Raw genomic sequence first — 6,000 nt, 5'->3', positions numbered from 1 at the left:
TTAGAGGGCATATTTCTATTACATATACACACTGTCCCGTGAAACATGCTGGTCTACATTCAAAGAAACAAAATGAGTGTTGTGATTTCCACTGCTACGCCCCTCCAAGTTGCACGTATATTTTTATTGCAGGTTTTGCCACCCACAGACAATGTTCTTCACTCTTCCTAGTGTGGAACATAAAAGTGATAATTTTGAATGTTATAATTGCCATTTTGCAATCTACCACTGATTATTACGAAGGATTACAGTAAGCACCAAAACAGTTGCTTATGGTTTGTATTGTACAGGAAAGAAATGTTTTGTGCTTGCTTTAAAACTCAGAGACTATAATAATTTTTAGGCAGAAGTCTTTTCATCCTGAACAGATACCCTTTTAGAAACATGAAGAGAGAGAGAGAGAGGGAGCTCAGCTGCCTTTTAATCAGTCGATCCCCAGACCTTTTCACTATATTGCTGCCTACCATCACTGTCAGTGACTTCAGATTTCAGGCAGATGTTTTCCCTAGCTTTGCTAGGTAGGATGACCATTTGAGCATCACCCTTATCTATCACATCTATAATATGTGCTCTTCAGACATGGAGGAGAGAGAGAGAACTGCAGACTACAACCTGAAGGATGAAGAAACTCAGACTAACTGGTGCAGGAAGAGAAATAGTGATGCTAAGACCAACAAGCAGGAAATGGCCTGAATACATACTATGCCTAACTTCATAGAGAAAAAGCAAACTAGCAGCTACTGAGTGTAGCCATTCTAAAGTTTCTACCTCTAATATTGTTACCTACTGAGATCTTTAACTGGAGCAAACCTGTCAATGGAGTACATGCCATGACCCTGGTCTAGGGCATATTTTGGCACATTTGGGTGTCAAGAAGCAGGGATAGAATGTATGCCTTAAAAACTGCCATATAAATGCAGTTGAAAACTGTTTATTTAGAGTTAGAAATTCCCATAATGACTTATTGTGTGCCTCTTTGACAAAACATTCTAACTTTCCATACAGTCACCTGCTATTGCCAGGAAAAGAGAGTGGAGGTTTGGATACTGATTAGGACACAAAAGACTTATGCATGAAGTCATTAGCTGCAGAGTGATCAGGAACCCATTCTGCATTTGTTGTGGTATTATCTATATCACCCACATATCTTTGGGTCAATGTGCCTTTGTGAAACTTCTTAGTGTCCCAAAGGTCATCATGACCTCTTAAAACATGCCTAGCTCTAGATATCAAAATATGAAAATATACAGCATGGGAGGTATTGGGTGTGCTAACAACCTTCAATGGGTGGGGAGGTGACTGGAAAATTTTCAAACAATATAATTCTTTCCTTCTTTCTAACATGGCTACCACACTGCTAAAAATTGGAACTGAAGCAAGATAGTTGTATCTATGGCTGAACCTTATCAGACGACGTCATATCTGAGCAGTAGATGGTCTGTCCTCCACCTGCAACTGTTGTACATCTCTTCACTGACAGGCTTTGCCAATCACATGATAGTCTTCTCCTTTCTCTCACTTCCCCCCGCTACCCCCAATTATGCTGGGTTTCTTTTTTTTTTTTTTAACTTTTTTATTTCCTCCATAGCATTGCCATAATGACTAAATTGTGTAAGAGGGTTTTTTTTTTAAAAAAAAAAAAATGAAACACATGTTGAGTAGATCAATAGGACAGGTTTTGAGTGTTCGTCTGGGAAAGAGAGTCCCAAATCAGCCATGGTCACTACAGCTGCAGTTCTGCAACTGAAGACTTGCAATAAGGACAGCTCCCAAAGTGGTTCCTTTCATTATTGCAATCATGACAAGAATGGCAGTTGATGTGATAATCTTTAAAAGGGGATGGGGGAATGGAAGAGAGTAAATTATGAATGGGGTTTCCACCTTCATTCTGGCAAGATTTTTACTGCACTACTGTAGTGTAAAACTAAACACCAACTTGGAATTAACTTGAGTGTAATAAACATCCTCCTTTCACCATACATGTAATTAGCATTTTAATTATATGTATTAGTAAGGTTGTTTGATATAAACACGATGCAGTGACATTTTCCCCACTAACCTTTCTATCTCTGGTTTCATTCTTGTAGCAGTAGGGTAGTAGAAGGAAATGTATAACAGTTGGGGACACTAACTATAGAAATGTATAACAGTTGGGGACAATAACTGAGGGTAGATCAGCACCACCGTGAAATCTGGGAGTCGGATAAATGAGTATATTGTACAATATGTCAAAGAGGCAAGAAGATGGGAAGTTGAAAAGCCCTTGATCAAAGATCAGAGCAAAAAGAATGCTGATCCTATTACTGCAGGAACTGGATTAGAATCATTTCTCATTGTTTCTGGTTTCAGAAGACATCAAATAAAGTGAAGTTAGAAGCAAAGCATATGTGTTTTGAAAATACACATCCTTCCATGGAATTCTCAGGCTGAAGCCCATGGTTCTCTCATTAATGGTTATCAGACTAGAAATAGACAAGATCTTTATCAAGAAGCAAATGGCCTTTTTCCTTTGGTTAAAGAAAAGCACTTTCATCATCATGCTTCAGGCAGACAGTGGAACTATCTGATAACAGGAGCAGCAACAACAGTAAATACCATCAGGCAAGACTTTATGAGGACAAATGCTTTTTTTTTCCTCCAGAAAAATGTATATATGTATTTATTTAGAGAAAAGGGTGGTCTTGGTAGTTAAGATTACAGCTGAAATAAATTACTGAAAATATGGAATTTGGCACAGTTCTCCAGTGCAAAATGACTAAACCTCAAAACGAGTAAAGCTTGCCTTGTACTGAAAACATTGTTCTAATAGTGAACTATGTGCTTCAAAAATTGAAAAATAAGTCTTTTGGCAAAAGTCAAGATTACTAGTTTCCAGTAAAAACACTCCCCCTCCACAATGAATCCTTTGCCCAACTGCAGCTGTTAAGACTCCACAGAGTGGACATAACTGGAAAATGTAATTTGGCAGTGGGGAGGTAAAAAACCCAGCCTCTCAAATCCTGACTGACATGCACGCAAAGCAAATTGGGCCATTCCCATTTTTCACCCACTCAAATGAGTATGAAGATTTCCTAATCAATTTATTATAGACAGGAATCATTATGGGAGAAATTCCAGCCTGTGTTCCTTACAATCGGAGGACGGTATCTCATGAGTCCCATTCTCATCACAGTCACACTTGTCAGTTTAAATGGAATTATACCTATATATAATAACTTTATTACGGCCAATTGGCCAGCACGAAATTATACCTATTTGTAGTCCTGCACCACCGTATATTTCCTCAATCACACAACTGCTACCATCACATTTGCTGTCTCACTCCCCCTTAACCCTGCCTCTTAATCCCAACTTCAAAGCTGTGCTACTGCAATTTTATTTTTAAGAAAAAGAAAAAGAGAAGAAATAGAGGGGAAGGTTAATCAGGCTGCTTAAGAATAGTGAGGGGAATGGGGGACAGGGAGAGGAGGAGACACTGACACCACCTGACTACTGATAACATAATTGTCCTGGGAGTGATGTTTCGCACCTGGGGACCACCCCTGCTGTCACCCGGTGCAAGGGGGAGCTTCCTGGAGTGGCACTTCTGGGGCAGTGCAGAGCTTCTGAAGACAGCCACAGCAAGGAGGTGGGGGGTGCTGAGCCTTGCTCCCTCCCATGGCTCCATTCTCTGTGGTAAGGAGGTACGGGGGACGCTCAGCCTTGCTCCCTGCCATTCTCCTCTTGAGAATGAGGCCATGGCAAGGAGGTGTGGTGGGATGGAACCAGATGTCATCCCTCTTCTGGTGGTCATCCAGTGCAGACGACACCACCCGCACCTCCCTAGTGATGTCACTGCCAGAGGTTGAGCTACTGACACCTCATTGACAGATTGCCTCCATCAATGAAAAGGGACACCCTAATGTGGTTGGGGGATGCAACAGTTACAAATCAGAGGGAGCAGCATGCAATTAGAATCAACAAAGCTTCTTTTTCCCAGATCTAATCTTGGCTTAAAAACCATGTGTAGCAATCTCCACACTCCTAGGAAGTTACACCATGGGGAACCAAATCCCCATATAGACTGCCACGTATTTTGAACTTTTAAAGACATAAAGGCATTTTTGCAGACTTTCTACACAGAAGATTTCTAAGCCTGGCCAAATCTAGTGACAAGTTCCTCTCCAGCACAGGTTTTGGTGGGACACAGAGAAGAGCTTCTTCTGAAGAGCTTCACATGAATGTTGGAATGATTTGACATGGACTCATAACCAAAGAAAACGATGCAAACTAAAGATGAATTTGTCCTTGGAATATCAAAGTAGAAGCAATTGCAAAAGTCACTTATATAATCCAGGGCCAACGAACAGCATGCAGAGAACCTTGGGTACAGATAGGGGATACAAGGACAGGAAATGGTGTTTAGCAATTAAAGTAGTTTCCTCCTAATTCAGGCTTTCTCTGTATAAAAATACTTTCCCCTTATCTTGGCTTTGCATGCATTCTTGTTCTATGCTCCATTTTGTGTGTGTGCCTTTCGAAACCAAGTAAAATTTGTTTGGCTAAGCTTTAACTTTGTAAACTAATTTATTTACTTGTTCATGCTAACAATAGGCAGTTTCATATTGAAGAAGACAGGTCGTTGGGTAATCTGGGCCAAATATAGTTGCTAGAATGAAAACTAGAGAGGGCTCCTGTACCTTGAATGATTGTGCAGAGGAGAGAATTCCAGGAGGTATGTTCCCTGGTTGTCTGCCAAACCATACCTTCTGCAATTTCCCCTTATTTATTGTTGCTAACTGCCCTCAAGTTGACTTTGACTCTTTGTGATGCCAAGAATGAGAGATCTCCAAGACACTCTATCCTCAACTGCTCTGCTCAGGTCCTGCAGGCTCAGGGCCATGACCTCTTTTATTGAGTCTATTCATCTGATGTACAGTCTTCCTCTCTTTCTACTGCCCTCCACGTTTCCTAGAATTATTGTCTTTTCTAGTGATTCACTTATGATATGGTCGAAATACAACAGCCTCAGTTTGGTCATATTGGCTTCCAGAGAGAGCTCAGGCTTGACCTCTTCTAGGGCCCATTTGTTTGTCTTTTTAGCCATCCACAGTATCTTCAGCACTCTTCTTCAGCACCATATTTCAAATAAGTTTTTTTTTCTATCAGTTTTCTTCACTGTCCAGCTCTTTCATCCATTCATGGTGTAGGGGAATACTATGCTTGGACTATCCTAACTTTGGCGTTCAGTCTTATATCTTTGCGCTTAAGGATTTTGCCTTGCTCTTCCATAGCTGCCCTACCCACTTCCAGTTTTCTTCTAATTTCTTGACTGCAATCTCCATTCTATTTGATGATTGATCTAAGGTATGGGAAATCTTTAATGGTTTCAATTTCCTCATCTTTTACATTAAGGTAAGATTCCTTTCCAGTTTTTACTCTGGCAACCCTAGAGCCAGTGTTTGAAATGTGTCTGGCTCTGAAGGAAAAAAAACACCCAGGGTTCCCTAGGTATGGGTGAGGGATTCTGCAAGTTGTTGTATTGACAAATTAACTTTTCCAAGCTTCAATCTTGGCTAAACAATTTAAAGGTCATTAGCTAGACCTTTGGGTTACGTCTAGGAAGACCATGCCACTGTTTTAATATAGGAAAGACAATACTTCCAATACCAGTTTAGTCAACAGTCCAGCCACAGTTTTCTGCCTCAGTGCAGTTTCTAAACAGTTTTGAAAGGCAAACCTAGCAGTATTCCCAAACTCTGGCCTTCCAGGTATTATGGACTTCAGCTCCCAGAATTCCAGACCATTGGCCAAGATGGCTGAGGTGAAGTCCAAAAACCCGAAGAACCAGAATTTGGAGAATCATTGTATTAAAGTAAACCACACAGAATGACATATGCAATATCACCACATCTTAGAAGAGCATATCTATTTTTATTTAGATTTCTTCTTTAAATAAAGCTCACTTCAAATAAAGCTGAGTCTGATCTTTAGTGACTTCTACAACTGACACTGTTAATC

The sequence above is a fragment of the Sceloporus occidentalis genome, unplaced genomic scaffold, assembly GCF_023333645.1.
Source record: "Sceloporus occidentalis isolate IW3139 unplaced genomic scaffold, rSceOcc1.0.p SCAF_5, whole genome shotgun sequence".
Lineage (NCBI taxonomy): Eukaryota > Metazoa > Chordata > Lepidosauria > Squamata > Phrynosomatidae > Sceloporus > Sceloporus occidentalis.
Note: the sequence above shows the minus strand (reverse complement) of the source record.